Source organism: Sorex araneus, chromosome 6 (genome assembly GCF_027595985.1).
Source record: "Sorex araneus isolate mSorAra2 chromosome 6, mSorAra2.pri, whole genome shotgun sequence".
In the NCBI taxonomy this organism is placed as follows: domain Eukaryota; kingdom Metazoa; phylum Chordata; class Mammalia; order Eulipotyphla; family Soricidae; genus Sorex; species Sorex araneus.
The window spans coordinates 36417154-36431389 of NC_073307.1; positions in this window are offsets into that span (position 1 = coordinate 36417154).

Consider the following 14236-nt stretch of genomic DNA (forward strand, 5'->3'; position numbering starts at 1 on the left):
TCCATTTTTCTTTGGGAGGCCCAAATAGTGTTCTTATCCTGTTTTCGTAGGGCCTAGGTCTCTGAGGCATATGTTAGTGCAATGCCTAGTGGTGAGCATAGCTGCCTTCAGTTAATAAAAAATTAAAGTAAGTAAGTAAATAAATAAAACATAGGATGATCTTCTCACCATGGAATGAGAGAAACAGTACAGTGGGTAGGGTGCTTGCCTCGCTTGCACTCACCTGGGTTCGATCCCCAGCATCCCATATAGTTTCCCCCAGAACCTACCAGGAGTGATTTATTTGGGAAGGGTCTCCATGAAGTAGGTGAGTTTCTATAAATAGATAATAAAGTAGAAGTCACTGACTAGATTCCATGGGCCCGAGCTGACTGGTTCAGGACCTCTCCTGAGGATCACTGCTGCATAAAGTGTTTGATGAGTCAAGACATGTCTGGGACCTGGGGGAAATGTTATAGCAAACTTCATATAAGAAAAAAGCCTCACTCACACACACACATGGATCAGGTGCTGTGAGATGTAAGACACTTTGGGATAGGATGGGCATGGCTTAAGAAAAGAAGAAATAATCCAAAGAAAATGCGTGCATGCCCACACATAAGCACAGACATGGGCTACCCCTGACTAGTTGTCATGGGTCAACAGTACTATGAGGGAGATATATAGACAAGAGAGCCAGGAGTGCTACCCTTAAGTCCAATACAAATGCTCAGGCTTACCAGAGCGTTGATCTTCTTAAAACAACACTGGCAGCTGTTCCACCGGGTCACAATTATTTTAGCAGCACCAGAGGGGAAGAAGGGGTGGAGGAAGTTTCTTCTTCCTTTCTTCCTCCCCTCTCTCTTTCCCTTCCTTCCCTCACTGATATCTATTCACTTTTCAAGCACACTATTCATTTTTAGTCTCTCCAGGAGACAGTGAATTTAGATGCTCCCAGGAAGACTCTAGCACTTCCCCTTCATTGCTTTGGAGGCTGAGACTGAACTGGCAGAGAGCTCTTGAGAGAGCAGCCATTCACGGGCTACACCATGCTTCCTCCTGCTCATACATCTATCTACCAGCTGAGCTATTCGCATGCTGTCACATTGGGCAAAATTGTTTAGACATCACATAATGCTGGTCTATGTTGTGTCTGTTTGAGCCCTGGCGAGGAGTCTGCTCTGCATTGGATGGTGGGACCCAGGCGCATGGTCAACACAAAACACAAGAGATCCATATTTGGGCAAGAGTACGAGGTTTGGCATACCCCGTGGCTCTGGAAATCCAGCCCACAGATCAAGTCACACATCAGGCAAAATCAAAACAGAATTAAGTTGGCCACTTTTTCTTTGCATAGACACACGAGGCATTTGGAGTTAAGTCTGTGAGACCTTGTTTTTCATGTTCAAGTCAGCGTCTGGGCAGAGCCAAACGTTATCAGTGCTGTTTTGTACAGCATTTTCCCATACACAGAAGAAGGCAGCTCAGAGACTGCCACATAGTGTGGCGTTGGGGGTAGCACAGGATTCAGTGGTGCTTCCTTGGTCAAAATACTTTGAAATCCTGAATAAACATGGATCTGTTGAGAACTGGGGCTTATGCTCCTGCTCATGGCTGGGGAATGAACAGGACTGGGTCCATGATCTTCAGAAGTAGGACACAAAGTACTAAGACGCAGGACAGAACATGGATTCTTGGCTCTCCATTATCCTTGGCTGTGCTTTTTGTGGACCCTGACATTTGGACCCTTTTCAGACCTATCGTCCAGGATTCCTCTTAATGAACTCAAAAGTCTCATTCATGCTGCTTAACTCTTTACTTGCCTCAGTTTCTTTTCTCCTGGGTCTCTGTAACTGGGAGATCCTTCTTCTGGAAATTTTCAATCTTTCTTTTATTATTATTTAGGGTTTTTTGTTGTTGTTGTTATTGTTGTTGTTTAGCCATACCTGATGGTGCTCAGGCCATTTTCCTGGCTCTGCTCCTAGGGATTATTCTGGAATAAGTGCCTTACCCATAGCATTATCCCCCTCAACCCCAACTTTCAGCCTTTCAAGTTGTCACCCTCCTTTAAATCTTTGGTGGTAGGTGATTTTGGAAACAAGCGCACCCCTCTCCAGCCTTGCAACATGTCTCTTTAAAGACACTTGTCATTTTCTACCGTGTTCCAACTGTAACATAAGAGAAGCCAGATGTCACTAGAGGGAGTGCTAGACAAAAAGAATGGAGACTTCTAGGACTCGCCGTATTGCATTTGTTTGCTTCTCCCAATGCCTGTACCCTGGGCCTGAACCTATCCATGCCACTTTTTCCTAAAGCATATGCTTTATCATTCTGAGTACCGTGGACAGCAGGGAAATGTGCATCTAGTCTGGAAGGAAAGGGACAGACCACCATGGCAGCTCAGGATCAGGACTTAGCCTGGTGGCCAATTTAGAAAACTAAATGGGAGCCAGAGCAATAGTACAGTGGGTAGGGCACTGGCCTTGCATAAGGCCAACCTGGTTTCAAGCTCTTATGGTCCCCTGAAGCCCACCAGGAGTGATCCCTGAGCACAGAGCTAGGAGTAAGCTATAAGCACTACAGGGTGTAACCCAAAAACAAAACCCCAAAAGAAGAAAACTAAATGATGGAAGCCACCAGTGAGAGAGAAAAGTACAGGTCTCAGATGAGACCAACAATGGTTCCTTAGACAGTTCAGGCACCCGGGAAACTGGAGACCCAGTCACCCAGCCACCAGCTACAGTCAGCACATCAGAAGTTTTGAATGAGAATCCTCGGTCAGAAGACAGTGTCTTTCTCTCCCTGGGACTGGTGGAAAGTACCGGAGGATACTGAGGATGGAAGAGCTCTCTGACTTCTCGTGTAATCTAAAGACTTGCTATATGTCCCCAACATAGGTCCTCTCAGTTAACCACATTTCTTCAGGGGCCATTCCTGGAGTCCTTGGGAGGGAGGTGGGGGTAAGTGGTGTGGGCATGGTACTAAGGAGTTAACTCAGTGAAGAAAGACTTGATTTATTTTAAAATTTTGTTTTAGGCACCATGGTTTACAACACTGTTCGTGGTAGGGTCCCATGAATAACACAATTCTTCAGCAACTCTCCCCCACCTCCCCCCCACTGCCCCATTGTCCCTCACTTCCATCCCCTATGGCAACTGCCTGCTGAAAATCGGTTCTCAATTTCTGTTGCCTCTGAGAATTTGGAGGCAGGCAAGGTAAAGAGAGGGGAGGTCCTCCATGCAGGTGCCCCATTAAGAGGAATTTCAGTGTCCTTTGGTCCTGGAGGGAGTCTTTTATCTTGGCATTTTCTCAGAAACAAAAGTGTCTCTGTTATTCATGGTGGGCTTCGGGTCACCCCCTGGCTGGTGCCAATGAGATCCCACCATGAGTCAAAAAGATCAGGCATAGGCTTGGAACTTTGAGTCTTGTGTCACCAAGCCCATCTCTGGAGATGGGGTAAGGGTTCCTTAGCTCTGATCATACAATAAAACCCCACTGAGACCCTGAGGTATTGGAGCTGGGGAAAGCTTCTGCCCAGGGGTGGGTGCATGTGTGGGGTGGGTGGTAATGCTCCTGAAGAAGCTATAAGCTCTGCACTGGCTCCCTCCCAGACTCATCCTGGGTATCTTTTCATACAGCTGGTTCCAATGTGTCCCTCCACCAGTGAATCAAACTCCAGAGAGTTGTTGTATGAAATCACAGCAGCAATATAGTAAGTGTCCACAGGACAAGCATTGAGACAGATGGCTTCCGAAACCTGGACACCAAGCATCCTATATAAACCAGGTCCCATGGGGAGAAGAAATGAACAGAAACTTCCTCAAAAAAGAAATCCAAATGGCCCAAAGGTACATGAAAAAATGCTCTACATAGCTAATCATCAGGGAGATGCAAATCAAAACAGTGAGGTATCATCTTGCACTACAGAAACTGGCACACATCTATAAGAACAAGAACAATCAGTGCTGGCTTGGATGTGGAAAGAAAAGGACTCTCTTCATTGTTGGTGGGAATGCCAACTGGTCCAGCCTTTTTGGAAAACAATATGGACATTCATCCAAAAACTAGAAATTGAGCTTCCATATGACTCAGCAATACCACTCCTGGGAATATATCCTGGAGATGCAAAAAAAAAAATGGAAATGACATCTGCTTGTATGTTTATTGCAACACTGTTCACCATAGCCAGAATCTGGAAAAAACCCGAGTACCCGAGAACAGATGACTGGTTAAAGAAACTCTGGTACATCTTCACAATGGAATACTATGCAGCTGTTAGAAAAGATGAAATCATGAAATTTGCTTATAAATGGATAGATATGGAGCGTTTCATGCTAAGTGAAATGAGTCAGAAAGAGAGGGACAGACATAGAAGGACTGCACTCATTTGTGGAATATAAAATAGCATAATATGAGACTAACACCTACAGACAGTAGAGATAAGGGCCAGGAGGATCACGCTATGGTTTGGAAGCTGGCCCCATGTGCTGGAGGAAAAGGCAGTTGGGATGGAGAAGGAACCACTAAGCAAATGATGATTGAAGGGATCACCCGGGATGGGAGATGTATGCTAAAAGTAGACCAAGGACCAAACATGATGGTCTCTTAGTATCTGTATTTCAAAACATAATGCCCATATTAGAGAGAGAGAGTAAGAATGATTTTACCTGCCACAGAGTCAGGGAATGGGGGTGGGGGTGTCGGGTGGGACACTGGGAACAACGATGGTGGAAAATGTTCACTGGTGGGGGGATGGGTGCTCAAGCATTGTATGACTGAAATGTAATCATGCATGTCTGTAACTGTATTTCACAGTGATTCAATAAAACTTATTTAAAAAAAAGAAGTCCCAATCCAAATCTTCCCAGTTTCATATGCTGGAGTCAGATTGAATTGGATTTTTCCATATTGTATTTTTTGGTGCTTGCTGGTATGTTTGTATCCTCAGCAAACCCGACAGTTCCTCAGACCACCTGAGAAACTTTCAGCTGGACTTGATGAAAGAAGGAAAGGAGTCTTGCAATGCATTCTATCACTTCCACCAGTCTTAAAGCAACTAAGGCTTGATTTTTTTAAAAAAAGAAGTCATATTCCTTTCATGCCTAGGCTAACTAGAAGGGAAGTATAAGCATCAAACTATTCACCATAATGATTTCTGGATCAAAAAAGGTATGAATTTTTCCAGACTGTATTTTTTGATGCTTGCTGGTGTGTTTGTTGTTGCTACAGTCTCTTTTATGACATCATAAGATGAGTAGTGATGGGTGGTGCAGGGCATACTTCTGGGAATAGAAAGGTTTTATAGGACAGATAGACACCTAGCATTCCTATGCACCTCCTAACCAATTTCTTCTGCTGGTATTATTTTGGTGTTGTGATCTCGGACCAGTCATTTCACCTAAATATCATTCTATGCTAAATCAAGGCTGAAACAAGATGACGGCTAAAATTTCTTTCCACTCTGAAATTCTAAGTGCGTGGCTAAGGACTGAAGTTCAAGTGTCCCTTCTTTCCAAAACATCCACAGATGTTGGAGCTGGGGGAGCAGGGTCCCTGACTAGGTGAGTGCAGTGAGGGGATGATTTGCATAAAGCTGATTTAGCAAGTGAAAAATGGGCTGTGACAGATTAATGCAGGGAGGCTTGGTCGGCTCCTCCGGCTTGAGCCCACACAGCCTGGTCTGATCACATCTTCAAAGTCATATGGTCCCTATTTGGTTTTACAATAAATAACTCAGACTTCGAAGTTAGACACCAATTAATGAAGTCATCTTAGCCCAGAGGAAAGTAATTCTCCTGAGCCCGTATTTTGGAAGTACGGGCCCTGCAAACTTGGAGATTGTGCCAAGGCTGGTTTGCCAGAGAAGGAAATGGTAAGATTTCTCCTCCATCTACATGACCTTTGCTCAGAAACATGCCCAAGGCTGGCTGTGGACTTCACAGAGGGCTTAGGTCCCACAGACCTCTTGATGCGGGAAAACCAGTTCTAATGCTAGCCAGAGCTGGGGCTCAGTACCTGACAGTAATTGGGGTGGGGTGAGCTTCAGAGGAAGAGCGAAAAACTTCTAATCAAACTATATTTCCGTCTGCTTGCTTCTATCTCCCAGGAAGCACTCCAGGTGCAGTGGACTTGGAAAGTATTGGCGGCAGCATCTTGAGGCATCGCCTTGCTGGTTGAGAAAGAAACCATCGATGCGTTCTTATAGATCGAGAACCAAACGCACCAAGCGTCCTCAATAAATATCAAGCAATCAATCAATTCTCCAGCCACAGAGAAGCTTCCTGTTCCAAGCATGGAGTCATGGAAGGGGAGTCTGGCCCGAGACCTATCTCTCTTTTCCAAATGATGTGGCTCCCAACTCCAGGAAAAGTTCTGGGTGGTTTTCCATTTTCTTCACTCCCCCAGCCACTGCCAGCACAATCTTTGGCAGGCCGGGAACAGCGATTTCCAGACCAAGACACCAATTGTGACTCTGCCACGTGTGGGTCAAATTTTCACAACTTAATGGAAAAAGAATCCTAAATTATCCCCAGGCAGCTAATTGGAAGTGACTGTACCTGTTTTCACAAATGCTCTACATTTAAATAAATATGATTTTTTTAAAGTGGGAACTCTATTGTAGGGGACTCCTTAGCTTTGAAAGCATTTACTGGAATAGAGCCATGCACTGCATTTAAGTCAATTCTACATCAGTTAGTATGCCTCAAACATAACATCTTGCATTTTTTATTTAGTGATATATACATTATAAATTTGACCTTGAAGGGTAAGGTAAGAGAATGTTACAAATTCACAGACGTGGCTGACAAGCTCCTAACCATTTCTAAGCGCTGCTGTTGCAGAAGTGATTACCAGTAAAGTTGAAACCATTGGGAATGACTCACTGTTTCACGTATAATGCTGAGGTTTCCCCAAATGCAAAATCCACTGCTGAGGGTTCCACTTTTCTCACTGTCCTTTAAAATGATGTACGTCTTAATGGCTCCTTGGGCACCTATGATTTGCAAGATGGTTTCAGCTGTAACTTTATAGACCTTTGGACGGACCATTTGTCTTTGGTGCTTAGAGAAGGGAACTAAAGTTATGTGATCATATATGTTTTCTATTTAACAGCCATGCATCACATCTCTGCCTACTCCTGAGTGTGGTGGGATAATAATAGGGTGTATTAATCATGGGAGGTTTTCTCCTTTCTATTTTCTTTGCCCTGTGTCCCTGGGAGCAGCTCCAGAGGTGGGAGTGAACTGAAGGGGAAACAATTAGTTTTTATATTCCAAAGCTGTGTCTCCTGATGTAGGATGCCAGAAGAGAAGGGAATCCAACTGCATAACTGAGTGAGGCTCTCTGGGGCCCAGTCCTCACCTCCAACCAGGAGAGCGAATCCCAGTTCTGGGGATGGGGAAGAGAAAGTTGAGAGATTCCTGAGTGACAAGGGTAAATCTCTGCCCAGGTCTGGGCACGGGTATTTAGAGACCTGGGCCTGTTTTCCATCATGAGAACTGGGGCGGGGGAAGAGCATGACCCTAAGAGAATTTCTTTTGTCATTGTGCCTTTGAAAGCCGGGTCATTGGGCTGCAGTCATGAGTGGGAATGAGGGGCAAGTGGAGAGTTTTCAGGGGTGCCCAAGAATGGGGCAAGCATGGCTGCCAACGTTCAGGGCTTTCGCTAAAGCATGGGGCACTCAAGTGCTCCAGACCAGGTGGAACCTAAAACCCATGACACTTGTTAGCTGAGGCCCCAGGATCCAGAGAAAGAGAGGTCCAAACACCTCCCAAAATCTCATCTAACCTGCCCTTCCAAACCAGGCCTCTAAGAAATACCCTCTCCAATGCACTCTACACTAATGCTTTGTTGTGAAGGAACAGCCCCTAGAGCCTCCGTAGCAAGGAAGAGAGACTCCCCGTACCCATACCCCGCACCATCCTGCTCACCAGTCCAGCAGTCCTGTGGGAAGGAGGCACTTCTGAACCCAGAAAACACAGAAGGGGAGGAAAAACACTCACTTAAGGAACGATGCAGCTCAAGGTCACAATTATCCATCAGATGTTCAGGCTGGCTGGTTTGTGCTTTGGCTGTCAGAGCCAGAGAGAAATAAAACCCGGCGAAAGAGCCTGGGCTCTGCGGAGTCTGTGGCCTGAGAAATACGTGATGCAGTGTGTGGTAAACACACAGACAGAACAGCTCCAGCCCAGCAGCTCAGAGAGAGTATCTTTGACTTGGTGAGGTCCTGAGTACAGGTTTCCTGTGGTGGTGGGCGAATGGAGATGCATCATGCCTAAGCCTTCCCCGCCACCACATCTAGCCAGGTAACCTGCATAAGCCATCAGGGGTCTGAGACTCCCATTTCCTATCTGGACAGTGGGTATTAGCATTCTAAGTTGGCAAGATTGAGTCAAGATCACAGTGACACTGGAGCAGGAGCAAACCTGTGATTGTGTGGCTCTCGCAGGCTAATTCCAAGTGAAGGCAAAGGCCCTGGGTCACAGGGTCAGAGGTAATTCTAATATCTGACTGTTATAGGAAAGAATATGAAGATCTCAATGACAGGGGAATAGTTGGTGAACTGGGAGTGTTTCGACATTCAGCACTCTGGTTAACATCTACACCTAGCAAGTGAGGAACTCATAGCAACTTTCTACCCTTCTTTTCCCCAAAATTCCAGGATAAACAACTTGGAACATCTATCTGGCACTATTGTAAACCATGTTACTTCAATGACATCAATTACAAAGTTAAAATGAAAATTTTTACTGAAATATATTTTTTTGGAAAAAGTATTTAGTATGGGTATTTGGCATTCAATATGGGTATCTGATATTCCATAAGAGTGTTTGGTATTTGGTTTGTATGTTCAGTGCCCCTCTACAGTTTGTCTAAGTCTGTATTTATCTTTATTTAGTTCTTCATGTCCAGAGCACTATAGGAAATCAACCACTAATATAAATTTAGAATGTCAACCATTCTACACATCATTTCAGTGAAGGTAAAATCAAGATCAAGAAGCTCCAAGATACTGCAAAGAATTGGGGCCATAAACAGAGGCTAGGTTACAAATGAGCAAAGTAGGCAATCGTGTGGTCACTCAGTACCACACCCCATACCTGTGTATCCCCTCCTCCTCCTCTAGGAAGCCTACATGGGCGCCATTCATAGCTCAGCTAGTTAGACTCAGAAAGATGCTTTGTGCGACTAAACCTAAACTTGTCACCCGAGTCTCTAATCTTGATTTTGTTTTGTGTTATAAACTTTTACACATGCATATTGCCAAACTTAAAGGCATTATAAAGGATGTTAAAGGATGATTAGACTGTACACATGCCTTAAATCCTGACTTTGAAATCCAAGGAGAAAAAAATGACTTTGTTGGCCCAGATCTTCGTAATCACTTCTTGCTACACTGAACACAATTCCAAATAAGACAAAGTAGTGCAAAATTGTGCAAGCCTCTAAGCAGAATCATCTTAGCCATATTTACTGAGCTTGGGAGAGATACATTAATTCCAAATTTATCTTGAAATGAATATCTATATGAGATTGACAGACCTCGATAAGATTTGTGGTTCCTTTGTTAGCAAGTTTATTTCCCTTGTAGCTAACCCAATTCCAGGTCTAACAGTGCATTTTCAAAATCCACAGGAACTTGGCTCCCAGAGGTGCTGGCTCGACATGTGGAACAGAAGGTAAGGTGAGTCAAGCATCACAGGCCCGACCCAGACCTGACATGGGACAGAGGTATCAGATGTGAAAACCACTCCATTTTCATCACATCCAAAATTAGGACGAGAGGCATACGTGCCTCTGGAGTGGATAACGCAGGCAGAAAGTCAAGTCAGACCGTCATCTTACCGGTCTGCTTTCGCTAAGAGTCTCCCAAGGTCCCAGTTGATCTGGGCAGAACAGAATTCCACCAGCACCTCGGTTTGGAATTATTATTGACATCTTTAGCAGGCAAAATCATGATAAAAATCTACATCTCGGAGGCCTTTCCGACAGGTTACTTTTACATATCAGCGATCTCAGCAAACAGTGAGTGACTAAAACAGCTCTCTGTGGCCTACGAGAGGAGGAATGGAAACCTCACATTCTTTCAAGCCCTTGGGAGGTCTAGGCACAGAGGAGCTTCCACATTACAAGGGAGGCAAGCGCAGGATGATGGCAGCTAACAGCATTCATTCTCTTCCTCATGTTATCGGTCAAGGCAGAACGAAAAGTTTTCCCTCCAGGAGCACAAAGTCTGGATATTTCACCAGTTAAGAACTCATGGGAATCAGTTTATTGCTACTACCTGGTTCAGTGCCTTCATACTGATTTGGCCTTTAAGTAATTACAGAAAACAGATTTTATTTTACTCTCCTTGGAGGAATTATAGTTTTCAAGGGTTACAGAGAAGGCCAATGCCACCACCCTCATTCAAAATATTTTCATTTACTTTTTGTAGCTCGATGGTAGAGAGCTTGTCTTTCATGTGTGAGGTTCTGATTTTGATCCCTGACAATACACACACACAAACACATACACACAAACACACACACTTTAGTTTTAGAATTAGTTATTAGTTCTAGCACCAGAGATGTGGTTCTGTGGTAGATGTGGTTGCCTTGCATGTGGGAGCCCCAGTGTGATTCCAGCACTACATGGTTCCCCCAAGTGCACTCTGAGTCGCACTAAGTGTGGGTCAAAAACAAAAAGTGTAGTGGTCAAGGAAATAGTTCAAAAGGCTTGAACACATGTTCTCCATAAAGGAGGCCTGGATTCAGTCCCAAACTGGGTATAGCCCCCAAAGTAAAATAAAAATTACTGATATAAACTGTAGTCCCAACAATTAATTTTTTTTCTTCACTGAGACACAAATACCTGCCGGGGACAATGAGTTTCGTAGGTTGCTAGTGCAAGATGCCCAGATGTATGCAGCATATCCTTGAATGGGTTTTCTGTGGAATTTTCTGACTTGGTTAAACCCTGTCCAAGCTTGAATTATGAGAGAACAAACCAAAAACACCTGTGAGGTGATGCATTTCTTCAATGTCTGTCATTTGTCTCCTCACACGTTTCCTTCTGACTAAATAAGCCAACAATTTCCCACTAGCCTTCAGCATATTCGTATCTTTGTGCCTGTGATTTTTTTCTAACCAGGTACATACATCTCAGCAAAACTCAAACTTAGCCTCCTTCTGTACGTCAACTTGAGGACCCCTGAGTCTTCCACGTTCCCCACCATCCCACCATTACTTACCCACTTGCTGGGAACTTCTTTTTCAACCCATCACAGGTAGTGTTTGAGAGGTAAGCTGGCATGTGACATGATTGTTTTAGCTAAGATAAAACCTGACCCTTTCTTCCCCAGTCCGGGGTAGAGCACATATTTCTCAATGTTCCCTGACAGCAACAGGGAAAGAGAGAGGTCTTCTGTCCAGCACACATCACTCCCAAACTAGGAGAGTGATATCCAGGGGTGACTAGCCAGTTTTCATATTCCTTGTATCCCTCAGCCCCTAACACCCAGGTCTGTGTAAGAAAGAAGTTGGGTTTTAAGGCAGAAACTGTGTGTGCTACTAAGTGATCCCTTGAGAAGTTGAAAATATTACTTCTTTGGTTTGTTTTGGGGTCATATGTGGTGCAGAGAACTGAACCTGGGTTGGCTGCATGCAAGACAAGCATCTTACCCACTGTACTATTTCTCCAGTCCAAAAGAAATACTTGATTGAAGGGAATAACCTGGTTAAAAAGAATACCAATCCACTTCAAGAAATGCCCTTTGGTTGTAAGTTTATCTCACAGACCCACCCATGGTGTTTGTGAGAATGTTCTGAGGTCCTGGGAAAAGTAGCAACACTCACCCCTCCATCCCCGGGAGAACTAGTGAGAAAAGGAAAGATATTCCTAGAAAGAAGGGGTCCCGTCTTATCACGGAGGCTCCTTTCATACAACCAAGCACTTTGAACTGGTAGTGAACCAGATGGCCTCCCTTTGCTCATGGCAGCCCCGATTCTGGCTACCTGAGCCTTTGGGCCCACAGAGGATAGACCCCTGGGAGCACCTGTGAGACAGGAGCTGAGATGGAGATGGACAAGTGACTCACTAGGAGCTCCTGGGCCCTAAAGGGGTCCCAACAAACCTGGCTTTAGGAGATCAAAGCCGCTAGAGAAATCCAGGGGCCCACCAGATGCAGGTTCCAGATTCTGTCAGAGACGGAGCCCACCGAGCTGTTGTTACCTGCCCAGGCCAGCCCAAGGCACATGCTGCACGGGATGTGGTTTGAGTCTTTCTGCTGCCTTCTCTGGCTGACCCACTGACCAAACATGATACCCCACTGCTGCCTGGGATTTTGCAAGTTTATAATCCATAGAGACGAAACATTGTTATATAAACTGTGCCAAGACTATAGGCCTTTTACAGTTCCAGCTAAGAAGCCGACAAAATTTATGGCAGTGTTGCTGGATGAAGAGGCCAAGTAAACGCACAGTGTTGATCTTAGGTCTGTTTAAATTTCTCTTGCCTTCTGGCACTTTAAGCAGCGGGTGGAAAGAAATCATTTACTCATAGGTGCATTAAGCATTTGGAGATAGGGCAAGAGTGGGGGGACGGGGCAGAAAGACCATTAGACACAGAATGGATGTGACATCCAAGGCCCTGGGTTTTCAGTTCCCACACCAGAATGACTCAGGTCACTGGTGGTATAGAACTTACCAGCGCCCGCTTGGTAGACACAAAGGGAATTCTATGGAGACTCAGTTTACCTGCCATGGAAGGCAGGTGGTTCATCTGCTCTCCCGCTGCTGGAAGGTGTCACTCATCTTCACAGAATGAAAATCCAGCAGGTCTCTTAGGATAAGGCTGTCGCTTCTTCCCATGCAGGGCTTTATTGCCCACTTAAATGAGCTCTGGGTGTCCCTCATGCTTTCTGTGTCTGTAAGGATCATGTCATTAGAATAGGAATGACCCTTTCCAGCGCTTTGAGGCATCCGGTAGGCTTAGGAAGAAATTGAAAGTGCTGGTGTTTGGCGGGTGAGTTGGCCTTTGTCCACTGTGTGTCGTGGTGGAGGAATCAAATTCAACCCACACTGGACACATTGGAATGAGGGCCAAGGGCTGTGTGCAGGAGGAAAGGCTTGGTGCTGTAGGGATCTTCACGGGCTGAGCTGGAAATGTGCTAGAGGAGCCTATTTTTACCTCCCACATTACCTTGATTTAATGCAATGTGTTCTAAGAGTTGGTAATGTGCTCACAAATGACTCAAGGAAAAAGTTATTTTAATGTAAAGTCCTGGAACTGATGCCTGACCTTCCCAGGGAGCTGGCTACTGGCAGGCCCTGTAGATTCTCTGTGAGAGGAATTTTCTAGATAGCCAAACCCTTATCTTCCCTTCCCTCCCATCTCCATTTTGGTGTTTGCTTGAGTGTCATCTGAGTGTTTTGTGGAGAAAAAACTTGCTGCTGTTGAAAGTGTGGGGGTGGAGGAGAAACAGGCAGTAGTAAAATTTATCAATCAGTGAGTCATTCAGTCAGGCTGTGGATTTATTAGAATATCCCAAAAGTTGAGAGAGAGTATGGGGAATATTGTCTGCCATAGAGGCAGGGGGAGGGTGGGGAAGGGGGGCGGTATACCCGGGGATATTGGTGGTGGGAAATGTGCACTGGTAGAGAGATGGGTATTTGATCATTGTGTGCTTGTAACTCAAACATGAAAGCTTGCAACTATCTCACGGTGATTCAATAAAATTTTAAAAATTAAGAAAAAGAAAGAATATTCCTTAAGAATTTTCCATAAACCAATTTCTACAAGCAGCAACCTGTATCTTTAAAAGACACTGTAAAGTGGGGTCAAAGAGATAGAACAGAAGGTAAGGTGAGCTGGCGATCAGCAAACTGTTGGTTTGATCCCTGGGATCACATATGATTACTCAAGTACTCAAGGAGGGGATCCCTGAGCACAGAGCCAAGAGTTAACCCTGAGCACTAGTGGGTGTGGCCAAAAGATCAGAAAAAAAAAAAGAAAATGCAAGGAATGCCTTAGGAATTTCTTTTTCAAACCGAAGAGAACTGAACTTCCTTAAAGCCTATATAATTATTATATACATATATGTATACATGCATATGTATAGAATGTGGGGGTGGGCTAGGGGAAGGCAGGCCAGCAAGAAGACAAAATAAAGACCTTGGTTTCTAACTTCCCTGCAGCAGAAATGGCTTTATTTTCTGCTCTCATTCCCTAGAGTCTCCACCCTAGTCCCATTAAGTTCTTGGATTTGTGTATCTTT